The sequence below is a fragment of the Sturnira hondurensis genome, unplaced genomic scaffold (genome assembly GCF_014824575.4).
Source record: "Sturnira hondurensis isolate 20B ecotype Veracruz unplaced genomic scaffold, ASM1482457v3 Scaffold0014854, whole genome shotgun sequence".
Lineage (NCBI taxonomy): Eukaryota > Metazoa > Chordata > Mammalia > Chiroptera > Phyllostomidae > Sturnira > Sturnira hondurensis.
Window position 1 is genome coordinate 11,421,555 of NW_028087485.1, and position 22,280 is coordinate 11,443,834.

Consider the following 22,280-nt stretch of genomic DNA (forward strand, 5'->3'; position numbering starts at 1 on the left):
CCACCAAAAAGTTACAGATTTGATTCCTGGTCAGCACACATGCTTCAGGTGGGGGTTTGGTCACCAGTCAGGGCACGTCTAGTAGGCAAGTGATCAATGTTTCTCTTTCACATCTATGTTTGTTTACCTCAACCCCGACCCCTCTCTTTCAAATCAATAAATATAGCCTTGGGCAAGGATTAAAAAGATTATATGCTATAAAGTCATTTTATTAATTGGTTTAGTTAATAAATATTAATCGAGCATTTACAATGTGTCAAACACTATCCTAGGTGCTGGGAATATAACACTGAACAAAAATAGCTGATACTCTAGTGTGTACAGCAAGTTAAAAACATAACCAAATAAACAGGAAATACAATGTCCATAATGCTAAGAAGAAAAATAAAGCAGGATAAGGGGACACACAAAATTATAAGATGGCCCCAAGACTCTTGGCTCCTGGTGTAGACACGTCTTCTCTCAGTTTTTCAAACAAACATGTAGGTACTGCTGTGATTTAATTAAGGTCTCAAATTAGTTGACCTTAAGGTTAGGAGATTACTTTGGTGGATCTGACCTAATCAAATAAGCTCTTTGAAAGCAGAGTTTTTGCCAGTTGGTTGCAGAAGAGGAAGGAGACCACGTGGCAAGGAATGCAGTCAGCCTCTAGCAGCTGACAGGCAGTAAAGAAAAGGGGACTTCAATTCTACAAAGGCGAGGAACTGAATTCTGCCAACAACAATGGGCGGAGAAGAAAAATTTCCCCCTGAGTCTCCAGAAGAGAAGTTGGCCTGGCCAACCCCTGATTTCAGCCTTGTGATAACACTGAGCCAAGGACCCAAACATGCTGTACCAGACTTCTGACCTGGAGAACTGTGAGCTAATGGATGGGTATTGTTTTAACTTCCTAAGTTTGTGGTAACTTGTTATGCAGCAAGAAAAAAAAACACTCAACAACAAAACTAATATAGTTATTTAAGTCTAAGGAGTCAGGAAAAGCTTTCTTAAAGTGATGATATTTGAACTGAAACATGAAGGAAATAAGGGAACTAGACATTTTATTACACAGGGGAAGAATGGTGTAGAACATGGAAATTTTGAGAGCAAAGGTCTTGGGTGGCCGTCTGTCTGGCATGTTCAAAGAACAAGAGGGCCCAGGGAGCAAGGAGAACTGCAGCTGGATGAGTAGCCCAAGCCAGATTGCGCAGGCCGTTTAGGTGGTGGCTAATCTCCACAGAGGGGGGCCACAAACAATTCCATTCCTCCCTGAACACAAATGCTGTTTCTTCCATCAAGAGGCTGAGTTTGTCCTAACCTTTGAATCTAGACTCTAACAAAATGTACAGAGAAAGTGATATTCTGGGACTTCAGAGCCCAAACAGCATCTGCTCACTCCTTCTTAAAGCTTTGAGCCACCATGTAAGAAATTCAGGCTCCCTGCTGGAGAGGAAAAACCGGAGGATAAGAAACTAAGAAGAGGTCATATGAAGAAGCACCTAGAGTGAAAGCCTAAGAGTGACATGATCAGTCACCTTTGAAAAGGATCACCACTGTGTGGAGAATGGACCATAGAGAACATGAATGGAAACAAGGAAACTAATTAAGAGACCACTTTACAACAGTCCACAGAAGAGACAACAATCTTTTTTTTTTAAAGATTTTATTCATTTATCTTTATAGGGGAAGGAAGGGAAGGAGAGAGGGAGATAAATATCAATGTATGGTTGCCTCTCGTGTGTCCCCTGCTGGGAACTGGCTACCACTCAGGAATGTACCCTGACTGGGAATCAAACTGCAATCATCTGGTTTGCAGGCCTGCGCTCAATCCACTAAAGCTACACCAGCCAGGGCAAGAGACAACAATCTTTACACTAGAGTGGTAGCTGTAGAGGTGGTGAGAGATAATTGAAATTCAATGTATATTTTGAAGGCAAAGACAACTGACTTTGCCAATAAACTGGATGTAGAGTATGAGAAGAAAAAGAGAAGAGGTGAATCCAAGATGGCGGCAGAGTAGGTGGACCAACTGGAATTACAACTAAATTATAGATCATCCTAAATAACCAACTGAAGACTAGCTAGTCATTTTTTAATATACTGACTTTTTTAGATTCGTTGTTCTACTTATTTATGCATTCACTAGGTGATTCTTGTATGTGCCCTGACTGAGGATCGAATCCACCACCTTGATACATCTGGATGATGCTCTAACCAACTGAGCTATCCGGCCAGGACCAAGACTAGCTGAAGAGAAGGCTTATAACCAAGGATTTATAGAAGAAGCCAAACCGAGACTGGAGGGGAGGGCAGAAATGTGAAAAAGGCTCGCTCGGATCTCATGACACCGAGGTTCCAGAGGGATATCTTAGCTGTGGATTATGAGATGTGTGGGGTCTCAACCCCAATCTGGACCCTCCAGCTCAGAGCACTAGAGCTTGGAAGAGGCACCCACATAACACCTAGCTATGAAAATCAGTGAGGGTTCTGTCTGCTAGAAACACAGGCACCCTCTTAAAGGGCCAACCCACAAGATTTCATTCACAGCCATTCACCCTGGGCTCCAGCAGAGGGAGGGAGGACTGGACTAGAGTTGTGTGAGGAGAGTCATTCTCACATAACACAGATGGCATCTTTCCTGGGTACAGCACTCCCCTCCGTGTGGCATTAGGCTGGGGCAAAGCAACAGCTCCACCCTCTGGACGCCCTCTTGCCCAGAGTACGGAGCTTACATCTGTGGAGGAGTTAGCTGCCTTGGGCGGGGTGTAGAGCTCTGGGCAGACTCAGGGGCTGTCTGTGACTGAGTTATGTGACTTTGGGGTTGGGGCCTCTCCCCTCACTTTCCTGTGGACCTCAGTGGCACTTCCTCCCTGTGGGAGATCCACTGGCCCTATTCTCCTGGTTTCTGGTAGACCCACTCACCAGACTCCTAGCGGCTCTGCCCTGCCAAGGTTGTGGCAAAACCTGGGATCAACTGAATTGTGTGGGTCTAGGGCAGGGGCCACACCGCCCACCTTCCCTGGGACCTGACCAGCACCTCCCCTTCCTTCATGGGAGATCCACTAGCCCCATCCTCCCAATTCTTGGCGACCCATTCCTTCTGAGCTCCAACTCCTCCTGGCAGAATCTGGGACAGACTGAGTTCTGTGACTCTAGGACAGGGGCCATTTTGCCTTTGCATGCCCGACCAGAGCAGAGCTGTCCCTTCATAGAGCAAATCTTAGTCTATTTGGGCCTGATAAGCTCTGCTGGCCTCACCCTGATGACTCCCTGAGAATATGTAAGGCAAATCTTGATGGACATAAAAGAGACAGACAATAATACAGTCATAGGTGGGGATTTTAACACCTGTTGACATCAATGGATAGATCTTCCAGACAACAAATCAACAAGGAAACAGCAGCTTAAATGACACACTAGATCAGAAAGACTTACTTGATATCTTCAGAGCATTTTACCCCAAAGCAGTAGACTATACATTCCTTACAAGTACACATGGAATTTCACTAGAAAGACCACATGTTAGGACACAAAACAAATCTCAATAATTTAAGAAGAATGAAATCATATTGAGCATCTCCTCTAATCATAATAGTATGAAACTAGGAATCAATCACTTTCAACTAGAAAGTGATTTTCTTTTTTTTTCCAAGAAAAAACCCTGAAAAATATAAAAAGACATGCAGGTTAAATAACATGTTACTAAACAATGAGTAGGTTAACAATGAGACCAAGGAAGAAATCAAAAGATACCTTGAAACAAATGAAAATGAGAACACAACCCAAAATCTATAGGACACAGCAAAAGCAGTTCTAATAGGGAAATTCATAGCATTATAGGCCTACCTCAACAAACAAGAAAAATCTCTAAATAATCTAACTTTACACTTAAAAAAAACTATGTATAAGGAACAACAAACGAAGCCCAAAGTGAGGAGAAAAAAGAAAATAATAAAGATCAGAGCAGAAATAAGTGAAACCCAGTCAAAAAAAACCCCCAAAACCCATATAGAAGATCAATGAAACCAAGATCTGGTTCTCTGAAAGGAGAAACAAGACTGATAAACCTTTAAATAGAACCATCAAGAAAAAAAGAGAGAGGAACAAATAAATACAATCAGAAATTAAGGAGGAGAAGTAACAACTGACACCAAAGAAAAACAAAAGATTGTAAGAACAAACAAAAGTACCAGACTGAATAGCTTTACAGGAGTACTTTACTAAACATGCAAAGAATAATTAATGCTCATCCTTCTTAAACTATTCCAAAAAATTCAAGAGGAGGCAAAATTCCCAAGCTCATTTGACGAGGCCAGTATTATCCTAATTCTAAACCAGATAAAGACACTACAAAGAAAGAAAATTATAAGCCAAAATCCCTGATGAACGTAGATGCTAAGATCCTCAATAACATATTAGCAAACTGGATCCAGCAATACACCATAATCAAGTGGGTTTTGTTTTTTTTTTTTGAGTCTGTTTCCATCTTCTGTAAAATAAGAATAATTATACAATCTAGTCCATTGGGTTTTTGTGAGGATCACACAAAACAATAAAAAAAAATGTGCTTAACTTACCTGTGTCACACAGTAATATGATTAATATTATTAACACTTCCAATACTGTTGGAGTTGGATTCTCCCACTTAAAAAAAAAACTTTCTTTCTATGTAATACACATATTTTCTATTTTAATTTTCATGGAAGTATAATATACATAAAGGTGCATAATTTTAAGTGTACAGCTTGATGAATTTTCACAAGGTGAACATACACATGTAGGCAGCACCCAGATCAAGAAAGGAATTATCACAAACTTCACAATCTCTGCCTTGTGCTTTCTCAGGTCACTAACCACCCCCTGCCCCACTCTACCGCCCCCAATGATAACCACTACATATACCACATTTTTGGACTATAAGACAACCCCCCCACCACCAAATTTGGGAGGAATAGTGGTTGTTAATGTTGCTGTTAAATTCTGTTTATATTTACATTGGTGAAATACGTTCTTTATGTTATTAAATATTTTACCACATTTTTGCTTCAAAAATTTTTTTCCTATTTTCCTTCTCTAAAACCTTGGTGCATCTCAGCCTCGAGTGGAAAACTTATTTGAACAAATAAAGGAGAACTTCCCCAGTCTGGCAAAGGAAATAGACTTCCAGGAAATCCAGGAAGCTCAGAGAGTGCCAAAGAAGCTGGACCCAAGAAGGAACACACCAAGGCACATCATAATTACATTAGCCAAGATTAAAATGAAGGAGAGAATCCTAGAAGCAGCAAGAGGTAAGGGGACAGTCACCTACAAAGGAGTACCCATCAGACTGTCAGCGGATTTCTGAAAAGAGACCTTCCAGGCAAGAAGGGGCTGGAAAGAAGTATTCCAAGTCATGAAATCCAAAGACCTACAGCCAAGATTGCTTTATCCAGCAAAGCTTTCATTTAGAATGGAAGGACAGATAAAGTGCTTCTCAGATAAGGTCAAGTTCAAGGAGTTCATCATCACCAAGCCCTTATTATATGAAATGCTAAAGGGACTTATATAAGAAAAAGAAGATAAAAAATATGAACAGTGAAAGGACAGCAAACTCACAGTTATTAACAACCACACCTAAAACAAAAGCAAACTCAGAGGACAGCTAGATCGGAAGCAGAACCATAGAAATGAAGAACACATGGAGGGTTAGCAACAGGGGAGTGGGAGGAGGAGAAGGGGGGAGAAGGTACAGAAAATAGCATAGACAGTAGGTAGAAAATAGATAGGGGAGAGGGCAAGAATAGTAGGGGAAATATAGAATCTAAAGAACTTAAGACACGTGGTCATAAATTAAAGGGGGGGAAGGTGGGGGAGGGGTGTGCAGGGTGGAGGGGAATGAAGGGGGGAATATAACAACTGTAATGGTATAATCAATAAAATATATTAAAAATAAATAAATAAAGATAAATAAATAAAATAAATAAAATAAAACCCTGGTGCATCTTATCACCCAAAAATACAGTGTGTGTGTGTATATATATAGATTTTTTCCCTTTTTATTGAATTTATCGGGGTGCTACTGGTTAACAAAATTATACAGGTTTCACAATTCCACAATATAATCACCTGTATACTGTATTGTGTGTTCACCAACCCAAGTCAAGTCTCCCCCATCACCACTTATCCCCCCAGACCCTCCCCCACTCTCCCCCACTCTCCCCCACCCCCAGCAATCACCACACCGTTGTCTGTGTAAACACTATGTTTTTAAAAACTGTCTGCCTGCACAATTGACAGTAGCATTAAAAAACCCATGTGATACTTGGAATGAATTTAATAACATATGTGGAATACCTGTAAACTGAAACTGTAACTATTGCTAAAGGAATTTTAAAGAGACTTAAATAAACGTAGAGCTAAATTATATTCACAAATTGGACTCAATATTATTAAGATGTTCACTTTCTAACTGATCTATAGAATCAACCCACTATCAACCAAAATCCCAGCAGGTATGGAAATGCAAAGGACCTAAACTTTAGACAAAACAATCTTAAAAAATAAAAATAAAGATGAAGGACAAATACTAATAAATTTCAAGACTTACAGTAAAGCCAATAGTAAAATCAAGACAGTGCGTGGACAAACATGTAGATCAATGGGGCAGAATAGTGAGTCCACAAATAGACTCACATATGGTCAGTAGATTTTTGAGAAAGGTACCAAGATGGTTCAATAGGGAAAGGATAGCCTTTCAACAAATGATGCTAAAACAACTGGATATCTATTTAGAAAAAACGAACTTGTTCTTTACTTTAGACCATATATAAAGATTAAGTGGATTCTAGCTTTATATATAGAACTTCTGGAAGAACATATAGGAGAAAATCTTGCTGCTATCGGGACAGGCAAACATTTCATGGGTGAGTTAGTATGTAGCAAAATTTCAACCTGGTTTCCAAAATAAACAGGTAAGAAAATAAACATTAAAACCAGAGAGAAAATATGAGCAATATATGTATTTGACAAAGGACTGGTATCGAGAATATATAAGGAATGCTCAGAACTCAGTAAGAAAACAAATAACGTTTTTGTTTAAATAGGCAAAAGATTTGAAGAGACATTTCACACACAAAAAAAGACCCATGGATGGCCAATAAAAACATGAACGTCATTAGTGACTAGGAAAATGCAAATTAAATCATGAGACACCACTACATACTTACTACAGCGGCTACACCTACAGAGACTGACCATACCAAGTACTGGCAAGAATGAGGAGTAATTGGGTCTCTCATATGCTGCCGGAAGTAATGTTTAGTGGTGCAACCACTTTAGAAAACCGGAGACAGTTTCTTATAAAGTGAGACACATACTTACCACATGGCCCAGCAACTCCGCTCCTAGGTATTTACCAACCCCCCGAGAAAACATATTTCCATGCAAAAACTTGGACATGAATATTCATAGCTACTGCTTTACATAATTGTCCCAAACTGAAAGAATCCCAATGTCCATCAAGAGTTGAACTGATAAACAAATTGTGTATATCTGTACAATGGATGAGTACTCATTAGTAAAAAGAATGAGCCACAGAGGCACAAAATGTTAAGAAAAAAATCTCAAAAACATGCTGAAGCCAGGCACAAAAAAAGTACATACTTTATGATTCTATTTATATGAAACTCTAGGAACAACAAATCTAATTTGCAATGATAAAAACAGATCGTGGTAGCCTGGAGCTGAATGTGGGGTTGGAGAACTGACTGAATAAGGGCAGGGGGAAAGTTTCTGGGGCAATGAAAATATTCTACAGCTTGACTGTTACATAGGGGTACACATTTGCCAAAATTCATCAAATTGTACACTTAAAGTGGGTGCATTTTATTATATGTAAGTTACCTTAATAAAATGGATTTTTAAGACTTCTAAGGATGGGTATTCCTAAGGAGAAATGCCAGTGTAACAGTAATTTCATTTGCAACTAAGATACTACATTCATGGAGAACTCTGGAGGAAAAGGCTTTTGTTATCAAACTTCTTCCGTCTATTATTCTCCCATACAGAGTTTTCTACTAATTTCTATAGTAAATGTAACAAAATTTCAATATGAGAACCTTTAAAAATCCACAAGAGTACAGTGAAAAAGTTCGATTATTAAAAAACCAAAGGTTGTACATTACAGTGCACGGGAGAAAGGGAATGGTTACTGGTCAGCAATGGAATTGATTTGGCTTCCCCAACAAAAGCCCAATGACTCACCACTACTGTTCATATGTCTGGGAAAGCTGACAAACAACCTCCGTTTAATGGTAACACTAACTTTCTGCCGCCCCTGTACATCTCCCTTTCTGCTTTTCTGTTCACAATGAACAGTTATCTCCAAAAGAAAGAAGAGAGAAGCTGTCAGGTGACAAGCACACAAAATGAAAGAACTTAAGTATTTATACGACTGTCCATAGCTTAGTCCTAAAAGGCTAAGGGCTAACACCCCCAACCCCACAGTCCTGAAAATATATTACATGCATCACTTTCAAAACTAGCATGAATTTCTCTGAAGCTGCTGCCAGGGCCAGGAGAGAAAAATACGCACTTGCAGACACCAACTAGTGTAACCAAGACACCAGCGTAATATGAAGTGTGCTGACTTTGTTAACTGTATAGGTTGGAAGATACACCATGGACTGGCTGGACTGGATGGTAAAATGGCAGATGTTTCTAGTCTGCATGCAAACCCTGCTTTATTTAACTACTAAGAAAGGGTGTGGTAGGTAGATAAAGAAAATGTTTCAGACATAGAACACCACTTGAAATTAGGGGACCAAGGCCTAGGTGAAAAATAGTATTTATGATGAGAGAGATGCAAAGGGTATTTAAGGATTATTTGGTTTTAAGCAGGACTTTGAAGGAAGACTGGCATTGAAACCCATGGTAGGGAAAAGGGATATAATGATTGAGATGATGAATGAACGTAAGAATAAAATGGGCAAGGATTGTGCTGGGGATAAGGCTAGATAGAGCCTAGGAGGCAAGGATGTGGATTTTCATTAAGGTTGGATCTTTAGCGTTATCAAGCAACCAACAACTATTTAGTGAGTGGTTACTCTGTGCTGGGAACTTTTCTAGGTGCTAGGGAAACTGTGGCGAACAGGCACACAAAGTTTCTTTACCTTTTCTAGGGAAGAGTAGAGGGAGAGTGTATAATAAACACATCAATTCCAGAAACCAATAAGTATTGTAAAGAAAACTAAGGTAGAGGACTTCCACCAAGATGGAGGCATAGGTGGAAACACTGTGCCTTCTCCCACAACCAGGTTTGAATACAACTAAGGTTTGGAGAACAAAGACACAGCCAAAGAACAGAAAATTGAATTAGACGGAAGTCCGACAACAACGAACCATTCAACCGGGACGGTAAGAGGGGCAGAGCCAGCAGCGAAGCAGGGTCGGGCAGGAAAGATCCCCAGACTTAGGTGCGCAGGCAGCCTGGACCCAGTCAGGGTGCAGGGCAGACTGACCGCGGTCCCACATTCTGGCACAGTGAGACGGGCCACGCAGGCCCCAGCAGGCCAACCCAGTGGTGGAGGGCTGACGTCGGTGGCACATTTGCATGCAGTGGGACGAAACGCAGGGGCCCCAGTGATGGTGGCAGCTGCGGTGGGAGGTGGCAGACAGGACGCCATTGCTCCTCTTTGACCCCGCCCCCACATACAGGGTCACAACCCAGCGACCTGGGTCGCCTGGCCCTGGTGAACACCTAGGCTCTGCTCCTGATACGTAACAGGCACGAACAGCCCAAAAGATGGCACAAGAAGAACTCAAAGTCCCAGAGCCGATAACTCTAAGTGACCAAGAGATTGCCAGCCTCTCAGAAGCACAGTTCAAGACACTGTTTATCAGGATGCTCACAGAACTGGTTGATTATAGTCACAAATTAGAGGAACATATGCAGGCTAAACTAATTGAAATGAAGGGAGATGCACAGGAAACCAATAGTGATGGAAAGGAAACGGGGACTCAAATCAATGGAATGGACCAGAAGGAAGAACGAAACATCCAACCAGAAAGGAATGATGAAATGAGAATTCAAAAAAATGAGGAGAGGCTTAGGAACCTCCAGGACATCTTTAAACGTTCCAACATCTGGATTATAGGGGTACCAGAAGGGGGAAAGAAACAGCCACGAGTGGAAAACGTATTTGAACAAATAATAAAGGAGAACTTCCCCAGTCTGGCAAAGGAAATAGACTTCCAGGAAATCCAGGAAGCTCAGAGAGTGCCAAAGAAGTTGGACCCAAGAAGGAACACACCAAGGCACATCATAATTACATTAGCCAAGACCAAAATGAAGGAGAGAATCCTAGAAGCAGCAAGGGATAAGGGGACAGTCACCTACAAAGGAGTACCCATCAGACTGTCAGCGGATTTCTCAAAAGAGACCTTACAGGCAAGAAGGGGCTGGAAAGAAGTATTCCAAGTCATGAAATCCAAAGACCTACAGCCAAGATTGCTTTATCCAGCAAAACTTTCATTTAGAATGGAAGGACAGATAAAGTGCTTCTCAGATAAGGTCAAGTTCAAGGAGTTCATCATCACCAAGCCCTTATTATATGAAATGCTAAAGGGACTTATATAAGAAAAAGAAGATGAAAAATATGAACAGTGAAAGGACAGCAAACACACAGTTATTAACAACCACACCTAAAACAAAAGCAAACCAAGAGGACAGCTAGATCAGGAGTGGAACCATAGAAATGAAGAACACATGGAGGGTTAGAAATAGGGGGGTGGGAGGAGGAGAAGGGGGGAGAAGGTACAGAAAATAGCATAGATGGTAGGTAGAAAATAGATAGGGGGGAGGGCGAGAATAGTGGGGGAAATATAGAATCCAAAGAACTTGAGACACATGGTTATAAACTAAGGGGGGGAGAATGGTGGGGGAGGGAGGGTGCGGGTGGAGGGGAATGAAGGGGGGGAATAGAACAACTGAAATGGTAATAATCAATAAAATATATTTTAAAAAAAAGAAAACTAAGGTAACATAAAATAAGAGTGAGTAGTGGTAATGAAAAGATGCTGAAGGAAGTAACTAATGGTTTGAGATCTAAATGATGAGAGTCAGTCTTCTGAAGATTCGGGGGAAGGCCTTCTAGACAGAGGAAAGAGCAAGTAAAAGGTGTCCGAATGAAGGAAAGAAAGAAGGCTTGTACAGCTGGGGCAGAGTGAATGAGGTGGACAGTGGTGGGAGACGAGGGTAGTGAGGTGGCCTGGGGCCAGATCACATAAGGCCTTCTGGGCTTCAGTAAGGGGCATAGATTTCATCCTAAGTGTAAAGAAGAGCGCCTGAGGTTTTGACGTAGTCAAATGTGACATAATTTAACTTATACTTTAGAAATATTTACACTAGCTGCCACACAGAGAATGGTGGTGGCGGTGGGTATTCTGGGGAAGTAGGAAGACGATAACAAAAGCAAAGTTGTGAGAGCAGAGGAAGGAAGACCAACTAGAAGGCTGATAAAATAATCCAGCAAGGGGCGAGCACAGCTAAAATTGGAAAGGTAGATTAGGAAATGCTTAGAAGGTATTTTACCCTCACAAGAGAGGAAGGAAGACAGAGGGCCTGTTGAGAATTTTAAGTCTGGGTTATAATACACATTTATTTCAGTATAACGACTTACTCTTACTGCAGCTGATTCTCCAAATATCAATCCGGTACATTAACCTGAATGGGGACGGAAGCAGGGTTCTTGCTTCTGTGCCCAGGAGACACAAGGCAAACCATTCGAGAGTTTTGAGGGGAAGGGAGGATTTTTAAAAGGTCTATACTATACTTTCCATTGGCTGTTGCCAGGCTTCAGTTTAATAAGAATATAAAAACATTGATTTTAAAGTTCTTTTCTATTTTTCCTTGATTTCTTTGTAATAAAATCTCTTTAAAGAAGTCAACATTGTCTTAGTTGAATTAATGGGGAATGGTATTGTCTACATTTTAATTAGGACTGAAAGAAAGAAGCACAAGAAGCACCCACCACAAGCACACTAGTGATGGAGGTGGTGATAGCCAACAGGTCCAGGACAGCTCTTGAATTTCCAAAAAGCCAGGGGAGAAAAGAAAAGGAACCCAGAAGGGATAGAGCCCACTGGCACCTAGGGATCTTTTAACAAGAAGATTTCAAGAGAAACAAAAGACTACCAATGATTATTTGGCCATAAATCGAACATGCACAATATGATGTAATGAACGCTCAGAAGTGGGACATAACTTGCAAGGTTCCAGTTTGCAGTTCTCAAAAAACCTTCAGCGACCAAGGAAGCAACCAACTTGAAAACTTTTAACAACCAAAGAAGTCCATTATCTTTTGGGGGGAGAGTGCATATGAAAAGAAAATGGTGGCTGTACATACAGAACAGGACACACATTTCAACAGGAGTAAACATCACATTTCACAGTGGGATTTATTGCATTAATATTTTAACAGCTTCTACTACATATGATTACATATTAGGTGAACTCATAAATATGTCAGATCTGATTAGTGAACAAGGAAGACAGAAAGGGGCAGATTTGTCAGCAGAAGGAAAGTTCACATTATGAATCTGACTGGTTTCTAATAACCAACAAGAAAAGTGAAGCTCGCAATCACTTCAATTCTTTTAAATAAAATTCACTAAGAAATGAACTCACAAATGTACCAGTATAAATGATTATTTGAAGACTGGATATTTGCTAATCTTTTTTTCTATTTACTAATTATAGGAAAAGCCATATAAAAAATTCACCAAAAGCCAAGCCAAGCCATTTTGATTATCTCTGGATTTTTAAGGTAGTTAAAGGGATAGGATTGCCATTTAACATTTTTAGGTTTCAAACTGGGACTCTTGTTTCTGTAGCAGGTTGCCTCATGCAACTTGATAGCTTCCAGAGTGAGAGGTTCTTTTGTTCTAAACCAAGAAACTCACAGCAGTTTAATTTACTGCTGCATTATTGTAGCTACTAACTACATACACCTCCAAGGCTGGTAAACCCACTGATGTAGACAGTGCCACCTTAAAAGGATTTTTGGATGGGTCTTAGTAATGGGGGGTGGGGGAGGACATAATGTTTAATTATAAGAAATGATTGAAATAGGCACAGACACACCCCGGGTGCCTCTGCACTGCAGCAAGCTCTAAACTTGTTATCGTTAATGGTTTAAATTTCACTGTGCTAATCATTTCAGGACACAAGCCTTTCTTGATAATCTAATGAATTATTCCAACATCCTTCAGCAAAAAAAAAATCCTCCATGACAGCACTAATTACAAGACGTTTTCCCAGTGCTTATGTAAAATATGACAGAGCAGCAGCTTAGGGAATTGCAGAAAACTGCTTCTAATTTCCACTGAGAAACTGACAAACACCTCTCTTTCATCTCTCCCAGCTCTCAAGTAAGATTTAACTTTCTCATTTAGTTAATTACCGAGTGAGGATCATCATTTCCCCGGATCGGAGCGGCACAGAGCCTTTATCGTGTTAACTTGTGAACTTGATCGATGGCTGCTGCTAAAACTTAATAACTTCACCCCCTGGCAAATTGTAAGATAAATATAATAGGAGAAACTCTGACAGTAAAAACCTGCCAGAAATGAGCACTGTGTTTATGTTTCTTTGCAGGCAGCAAAAAAACAACCAACAGCTTATTACTGGTTGCGTGTTACTTATATTTAAAAGACTCCAGGCAGTTAACTTTCTATGTACTGTTAAAACTTTGCTCACAAGATGGGGAAAAATGGGAAAATGCTCAATGATGCAGATTTGGGGAAGTGAGGAAAGAAGGAAAAAAAACACAGGGAGAAAAGTAAGGGAAAAAATATATTATGCAAAATCTTTTAAGATGTCATGTTTATCATATAAAATGTCCAAGCAGCATAAACAGGCATAAAATCTTTTTAAAAGAATCTGGACTTCTAGGATACTATATGAACTGTATCTAGTAGCAAAGCAAGAAAAATTCACTCACTTAAATTTTTCAATGACCATAAGTTCATGCCTGAAGAATTCAATTAACTGCAGAATCCCTAGATCTCTTTTCAGAAACTCCTGCAGCTAGAAAGCCATTTACTAACTACATCATTTAACCCCTTCTGAACTAAGTAGCCTACAGCTAGGAAACCCATGACTTTCTCTAGAACATGTCATCTTCCACACCTAAGCTACCCAAATGAGAAGGGATGAGCCCAGAAGTTCTTCTTTTGGTCAGACTTTAACCTGAACTTGGAATTTTAACATTTAACTGTGGAAGAGTTTGTATCACGGCCTAAGGTAGCATGAAATGTATGTCCTTTTATGACTGACAGTATCGAGGACAACGAAGTACGACAATGAGGCACAGCAGTAGTAGAAAGGCTGCTCACCAAGGCCAGTCCCCGCTACCCCCTGAAGCCGACTAACAGGGCTGAAAACAAATCTATATATAAATCGCCATGTCTGTCACACTGACCACCCTCATAGTACAGAAAGATTACAAAAAACAAAACATGAACTGAATTTTGGTGAGGATAGAGAAAGGCAGGAAAAGTCTTGTGGGTCGTAGAGTTTAAGCCTGCAGTGTGAGACTATTTAACATCCATCATGTGCTGTGAGAGCACCAAGAGCTGAAGTCCAAGGGGCTGCCATTTTGAAAGTTGGAAGAATTTGGAAAAGTGAATATCAAAATGGCAAACCAAGTTCATACTCACTGGAGGATCAAATCTTATTCCTCATTTTGTTCTGTTTTTACTTTCATTAAATAAGGATCTATTGGGGTCAGGCTCAGAAAGATCAAATGATTTTTTAAAAACAACATTTTATAAGAAACACGCTTTAGAAAATATGAAAAACAGAGAATCACAAAGAACATAAAATTGCCCATAGTTTCCACCATCAACAAACAAACAATGTTCACATGTTGCTAGGTATATATATCTTTCTGGTCTTTAAAAAAATCAGGCAAGAACTTGATTTATGGTGGGGAGGGTGTTCCTGTGTCATCTACAAGGTTCTTTGTCTATAGCATCAAAATAATCATAGCAGGGAAAAGTCATCTCCTTTACTGAACACCTTAGAAAAGTCAGGATCTGATCCTGGAGGATATAGGGTTATAGGTGATTGTAACTATGGACAGAAGGGGACAGAAGGGAACAGAAGAGGAGAAAGAAGAGAGGAGAAAAGGAAGAAGGGGAGGCTGAAAAAGAAGAGGGGGAAGAAAAGGAAGGAAAGCAGAGAGAAGAGGGAGAAGAGGGGAGGAGAGAAGGGCAAGAAATGAGGACAGTGGCTGAGGGTGGGGTGAAGGAGAGAGATGGGAATGGTAAGTGGGAGAGAGGTGAGGGGCTAGGCAAGAGATGGGGGTAGTAGGGGTGAGGTGAAGAGAGATGAGGGGGAAAAGAATAAATGTAACCAAATGCAAAACAGACCTAGCATTACCAAGCTCACCTGCTCAGAGAAAAACAATACGCTTGTTAGATAAACGGGTCCTCTCCTACACAATAAACAATAAACATCAAAAGGGAGAGGAGATGAAGAACTATTTTCCTAAACCACTACACAATGTTGTAGGCAGAGTAATAAAGTTTAATTGTCTGGAATCTGGTTGTTCTTTCTGTAAGCTTCCTCAGATAGAGGTTGCTCATCCAAATGTTAAATAATGTTAATATTACCAAAAAAAAATTTCTGTGATGGAGAAAGTTTAAACTAAGTCCTCTCCCTGACTTTCCCCTCACAGCCTCCCTTTATTTTAGCATCAGAAAGTTCTCCCATAAATAACATGAAATGATGGAGGCATTAGCTGCCAGAGGAAAACACACGAGACACTCTTAAAGCACAATTAAGAAGTACATGGGGGAAATATTGTCAGTTTTAAATAAAGAGGACTGCGAACCACACAATCGCGGTTCGAGTCCCAGTCGGCACACATGCCTGGGTTGCAGGCCAGTTCCCGGTTCCTGGCAGGGGACGCACGAGAGGCAACCATACATTGATATTTCTCTCTCTCCCTCTCCCTCTCTCTCTCTCCCCCCCTTCCCCTCTAAGATAAATAAAATCTTAAAAATAAATAAATAAATAAATAAATAAGGAAAGAGGAAAGACTGCCCTCCTCCTCTTTGCGCTCTAATCCTTACATTTTTGTGTCCAATAAAAAAGGTCTCAGTAACTTGGTAAAACTTGTTCCTGAAGAAAGCCTTTGAGGAGCTATATCTAAAACCTGGATTAGGAAAATACAAGGTTTTGGAGACAGGATCTCAAGAAGCCAACTCAGCTTTCTAGAAGAAATTCACCTCTTTCCAAGTACTTGTTAATGCATGTTAAATGCAGCAAGAAATAATCCTATGAGGCAGCAGCACAGGCCTCTCTTTGCTGCAGTGAGTGAAGTAAATGACTTGTAACTTTTGGAAGTCTTGGTTATCTGCAGGTAACACTTTAATAACCCTTGGAGCATCAAGGGACTAAAGACATTTCTCTCTGGAATAGCTTGGTAATTGTTTTCTTAATTTATCCAGGAAAAAGCTTAGTTTGGCAGCAATGTCTGTTTTTTCAGCAGAGGTGATCAAAATAACTTGCTAAGATTCATGTCAGTTAGTTGTGTTCAGACAAAATTTTAAAATGCAGTTGTTACATAAAGTATACATTTTTTCTAAAATAAAATTCTGGCTCTTCTTTTTCATGACAATGAAGTGCCACGGCAATGATGTAAGACTGAATGCAGAAGACCTAGGGGACTGCTTGGCGCAGATGAATAAACACATCTTCTATAGTCAAAAGAGGTTTACACGAGCACCAAGACCACAATCACCAAACTGAAGACAGTTCAAATGCCCTTCTGAAGGTGTTATGCTTTTGTAAGAAAATAACACAGTAATTTGGAAGTGACTCTATCCCAGCTCTATCATTTACTTGATGATCGATCTTGGCTGAGTTACCTGCCCTCTCTGTGCCTCAATTTCCTTATCTGTAAAATGACGATTTTTATAATACTTACCTAGAAGGGTTAATGTTAGGATAAAAATAAGATAACAGACGTTGGGGCATTTGGCAGAGTACCTGGCACACACAGTAAGGGCACTGGCTGTCATTATGCTTTTAACTAGAAAGAACTGTAATATATATAGTTGCTGATCATAATTAGCTTAACCCTTAACTAAATATAATCTCCTTTGCTTTTACAATAATTTTATGTCCAGAACCTTTTACTTTTAAACTCTGAAGGCAGAGATTATGACACAGCCTTTTGTACCTAGGTAACAGCTCAAAAATTGGTAAAGTGAATTTTGATTCCAAACTAACGTCAGGAGTGGACGTTGCCTTTTGGAAGTGCAGTGGTAAACTGCCTCATAGTGTAAACGCAACTGGGGTGGTTTTCTCTCATCAGGGATATCATCACTACATAGATGCTTTGTCTAAGTACTTTAATTTGGTAACCTCTAATTCATTGTTTTCTTAAGATTACTTTCAATACTTGTATGCAGTAATAAAACATGTAAATATTACCATGCACAATTTAAGAATCAAAGTAAAACTGACTGTATACTTTAAAATTGTATGGTTTTGTGAACCAATGTCATCCCAATAAATTCAATTGAAAAATCAAATTAAAACTGAATTTCCAAAAGAAACGATGACTGACATTTAACAATTGGAAAAGGCAGAAAAGAGCAAAAGAAAGACCTCAAAATATTCTACAATATGGAATAAAAAAACATTTGAACATCAATTTTTTTCAATTTCAGTTTTTTCCCCAATTTTTTTTATCAGAGCAATTGCCAAAATATATTCCCATAAAATTTAAGTTTATTGAAAGAAGGACAGTAAGGAAATTAATTAGAATGGTAATAAGACTCTTTTTTTTATTTTATTTATTTATTTATCTTTAGAGGGGAAGGAGAGGGAGAGAAACATCAATGTATGGTTGCCTTTCATGCGTCCCCTGCTGGGAGTTGACCTGCAGGGAACTGGCTTGCAACCCAGGCATGTGCCCTGACTGGGAATCGAACCGAGATCCTCTGGTTCGCAGGCCCGCGCTCAATCCACTGAGCTATACCAGCCAGGGCCAAGACTCTTAATATTTATTATTGGTTTCTATCAAAGAGCTAACATCCTGTAGGACACACAGTACGTTTTGCTTCCTTCAGACTCTAGTTGGTTTCAGTAATGAGCAAAGACAGAGCTAGGGCTGAAACTGGACTAAGTTCCAGCTGTCATAAGTACCCACTCTCCTTTCCCTCAAAAACTAGCAGAAAAACTATTAACTTGTGATTTTGTCTGAAGGCTATTTACATTTTTCTCACATAGGCACTATTTTTATGGGGTTCCCTGGGCCAGAGACTACAGATTTTTGGTGTTTCTGAGAAAAGACTGAATCTTGAAGGTCACAAAATAATTTCCTTTTGTAGAATTGGACCAAATCTCACCAGGGATTTATGTGTGTGTACTTACTGGAAATGAATGTGGGATAAAAAATCAGGCTCTGGTTGGGTAGCTCAGTTGGTTGGAGTATTGGCCCGTATACCAAAAAGGTTGTGGGTTCAAAACCTGGTCAGGGCACATACCTAGGATGTGGGTTTGATTCCAAGTCTGGGCATGTATGGGAGGCAAACAGTTGATGTTCCTCTCTCACACTGATGTTTCTTTCTCTCCCTTCATCTCTCTCCCCCTTCCTCTTTCTCTAAACTCAATTAAAAAAACAAAACATATCCTTGTGTGAGAATGAAAAAAACAAAGACAAAAAATCAGGAAGACAGTTACTTCCATAAAGCACTTGATTTAGAAATAGAAATGATAAAAAAAAAGAAATAGAAATTATATTCTTTCTTTGCAGAACCGGGCTTTCTTAAAGCATGAAGTGGTTTCTAGAAAGACATTTTTCTGGTTTACTAACGAACCTTTTTACCTTATCTGGGTGTGGATTAAGCTCACATGAAGCACTGTAAATATGAAACTCAAGGGTAGCAATTGTTCCCCCATGAAATTTTTCTGTCAAATGTTTCTGAAGTTATTCTGTGTCTATTTTGGTTAAGGAACACATACTGAAATCCGATGCTTTGGAATCAAACCACTATACAAAGTTTTCTTATAACTGACACACATGTATTAGGTGGGCAAAAAACTTCATCTAGATTTTTCCGTAAAATAAAAGATACATTTTTCATTTTCACCAATAACATGATTGATCTGGATATTTTGAGTACATTCGCTATTTCTTATGAGATATAATGTTGATTGTTCTCAATGTCTCCATTTGATCACTATCAACTTCGACTGGTCTACCGGACCATGGAGCATCATCCAGTTCGAAATCTCTAGCGTGAAACTTCACAAACTACTTTTGACATGTTCAGTCATAGCATCTTCTCCATATACTGCACAGTTTGGGTTTGTTTTGTTTTTGCATTTCAGTTGTATTTTTACCCTTCTTGAAATAATAAAACGTAATATGCCAAAAATGTTGCTTATTTTCTTCCATCTTCAATATTAAAATGGCTACACAAAAATTCACCAATTTTGATGTTTTTTTAAAAAATGCACACTGATATGACAGCTACCACAATACAATCTAACAAAACTGTTTCAAATGAAGTTAAAGACAGCTAAGCGCTACCGGAGCCATCTTACAGAAAAAAAGCAAACAAACTTTTTGGCCCAATAAATAGCCCCACAACAAAAATGAGGGAGCGTGATAGCCCAGTCCTATCACTTACCAGCTATGTGATCTTGGGCGAGTCTCTACTGCCACAAGATGTCATCTGTCAAATGATTGGTTGGTGGGCTAATCTGTGGCTCAGTCTGGCTTTATATTTTGAGTCTATGATTCAGATCCATGTTATATTAAAAGAGCTGAGCAAAATATTAAAAAACAGAGACTCATTCTTTATATTTTCTTACTAAAAAGCTACATCAGAGCTTAAGGATACAGATCAAGTGAAAAGAGAAATATTTTTCATAATATTACTTGGGCAAACAATATACTATAAAATTACAAGAATAAGTCAGGCTTTTCTCTAACAATTGAGGTTTTTATGCAAAGAAATGCTATCACTTTGAGTGACAGCCACAAAGGTAACATTACCATTCTGACTGTTCTACATGCTAAAATAGTCCATAATTAAGAACTGAAAACTTCCTAAGTGTTCATTTTTCTCAGCGCTGACACTAGGATCTGAATACCCCTTAATGTTTTCTTGAAGCTTTGCATCTTGATTTGCCTCATTTTTCTCACGTTTGCTCTTATTTTCCCAATTATCTCTCTTCATAGTTACTAGTATTTAAGAGATTTTCTAGACAACTGTCAATAAATGAATGTACCCCTTTATTTAAAAAATCCCTTTACTTCACACAATGGCAAGAAATTATATAAATTTAATATACCAACTTGTCTCATTTAGGGCTAAATCAAAGCAGTGGGGCTACATGAAGAGTGTGCAAACAGATATGAAAAGCCTACTGGGATCCTCTTAATGCTTTATCAAGATTATAGTGGTCAAGATCAGATGGGTGCTGTTCTCTGCCAGTTTAATTTCAGTATCAGAGCCCATAGCTTGCTCTATCTTAAAGACCTTCTTTCAGATTCCAAAGGCCAAAAGTGTCCCCAAGGTTAAGGTGACACATCAGCTACTGTAATAGATAAATGAATATGGAAAGAACTAGAGTTCAATTTTCATTTGAAAAATTATGTTACAAAGAGAATTTATGGCATCAACTTCCATGGTGATAGTGTTTTCCAAAAATGAGCAATCTAATGGGCCCATATTATAAGTAAATAAAACCAGAAGAGTGGGCTGATGACATCAGAATGGACTTGGACTAATAGTAGCAGTGACAATGTGGGGTGGAGTTCGGTGGAAAACAGAATCAAGACATTTTAAGTCTGGCTCATAAATGTACATAAATGTTACTGTTTGCTATATGTAGAAACCACTGCAGCAATTCAGGCTGTATCAGGACCTGCCCGCCAAACTCTGAAGCTGACGTTTTAACTGAAACTCCATATTAAACGACACAGGAAGGGGAATTACGAATTGGAATCTTTTAAAATACATTAACTTGTTTGGGCACCATGAGCAGATGTGACTGGGCATAGAATGGTGAATAAAGAAAAAATAATTAAGATGTGATTAGATTGTAAAAACAGCCCACTAAGCCAGGCTCAAAGCTCTGGGCATTTCAGAGGAAACTACATTTTAGGAATGTTTGTATGTACTGAGTTATTGTTGACTCTAACATTTATACAGAAATGCAAATGGCCAAGAATAACCAAAGTTAACATTAAAGAATAACAAAAAACAGGAGGTTAAGATTTGATGGAAAAAACATACATGTGGTCATGTAATTTATGACAAAGAAAACAATCCAGTACAGAGGAAATACATATTTTAATAAACAGAGCTGGGACAACTAAGCATCATATTAAAAAAACACCAAACTTCTTACCTGTACCCAGCACCACATACAAAAATCAAATGGATTATAAATCTAAATGTGAAAGGTAAAAATAAAAATTTAAGAAGAAAACATAAGAGAGATCTTCAGGGCACTGGGTTGGATGCAGGTTTCTTAAGTAGAATGTCAAAAAACTAATTATATAATATAAAAATTGATATATTGAAGTATATTAAAATTAAGAACCTCTATTCATCGACAGATATCATCTAAAAAGTGCAAAGGTAAAAGCACAGAGCAGGACAAAATATGTGCAACACACATGAGACAAAGGACTGGTACCCAAATTTATTTAAAAACTACAAGTCATTAAGAAAAATACACAAAACCCAGTAGAAAAATGGACAAAACACTTGAACAGCCACTTTACATTTAAATGGTCAATCAGCTCTGGCTGGTGTAGCTCAGTAGATTGAGTGCGGGCCTGTGAACCAGAGGATCGCGGTTCGATTCCCACTCACGGCACGAACCCATGCTTGGGTTGCAGGCCCGTTCCCAGCAGGGGACTCATGGGAGGCAAACATACACTGATACTTCTCTCCTTCCTTTCCCCTCTAAAGATGAATAAATAAAATCTTTTTTAAAAAATAAATAAAATAAAATAAATGGTCAATCGACCTAAAAGACTATGCTCAATTTTAAATGTTACTGGAAATTTAAATTAAAAGACAAGTGATAACAATATGAATATATACTAACACAACTGAACTGTACCACTTAAACATGGTTAAATTTTGTTTTATGTTTTTAAAAAAACCATAAAGTGATACTGCTGTTGCACAACACCAGAATACTACAATGGAAAAGCCACACAAAGTGCTGGTTAGTAAAGAAAAGGAAAAATGGAACTCTCACTCACTGGTGACTATAGTAC

At 39.1% G+C, this 22,280-nt stretch overlaps 1 protein-coding gene across 5 annotated transcripts in view; it reads right to left on the bottom strand.

The window, feature by feature from the left end:
- Positions 1–22,280, bottom strand: part of BTRC (beta-transducin repeat containing E3 ubiquitin protein ligase) — a 187,246-nt gene that overhangs the window by 32,345 nt on the left and 132,621 nt on the right. The window lies entirely within an intron of this gene.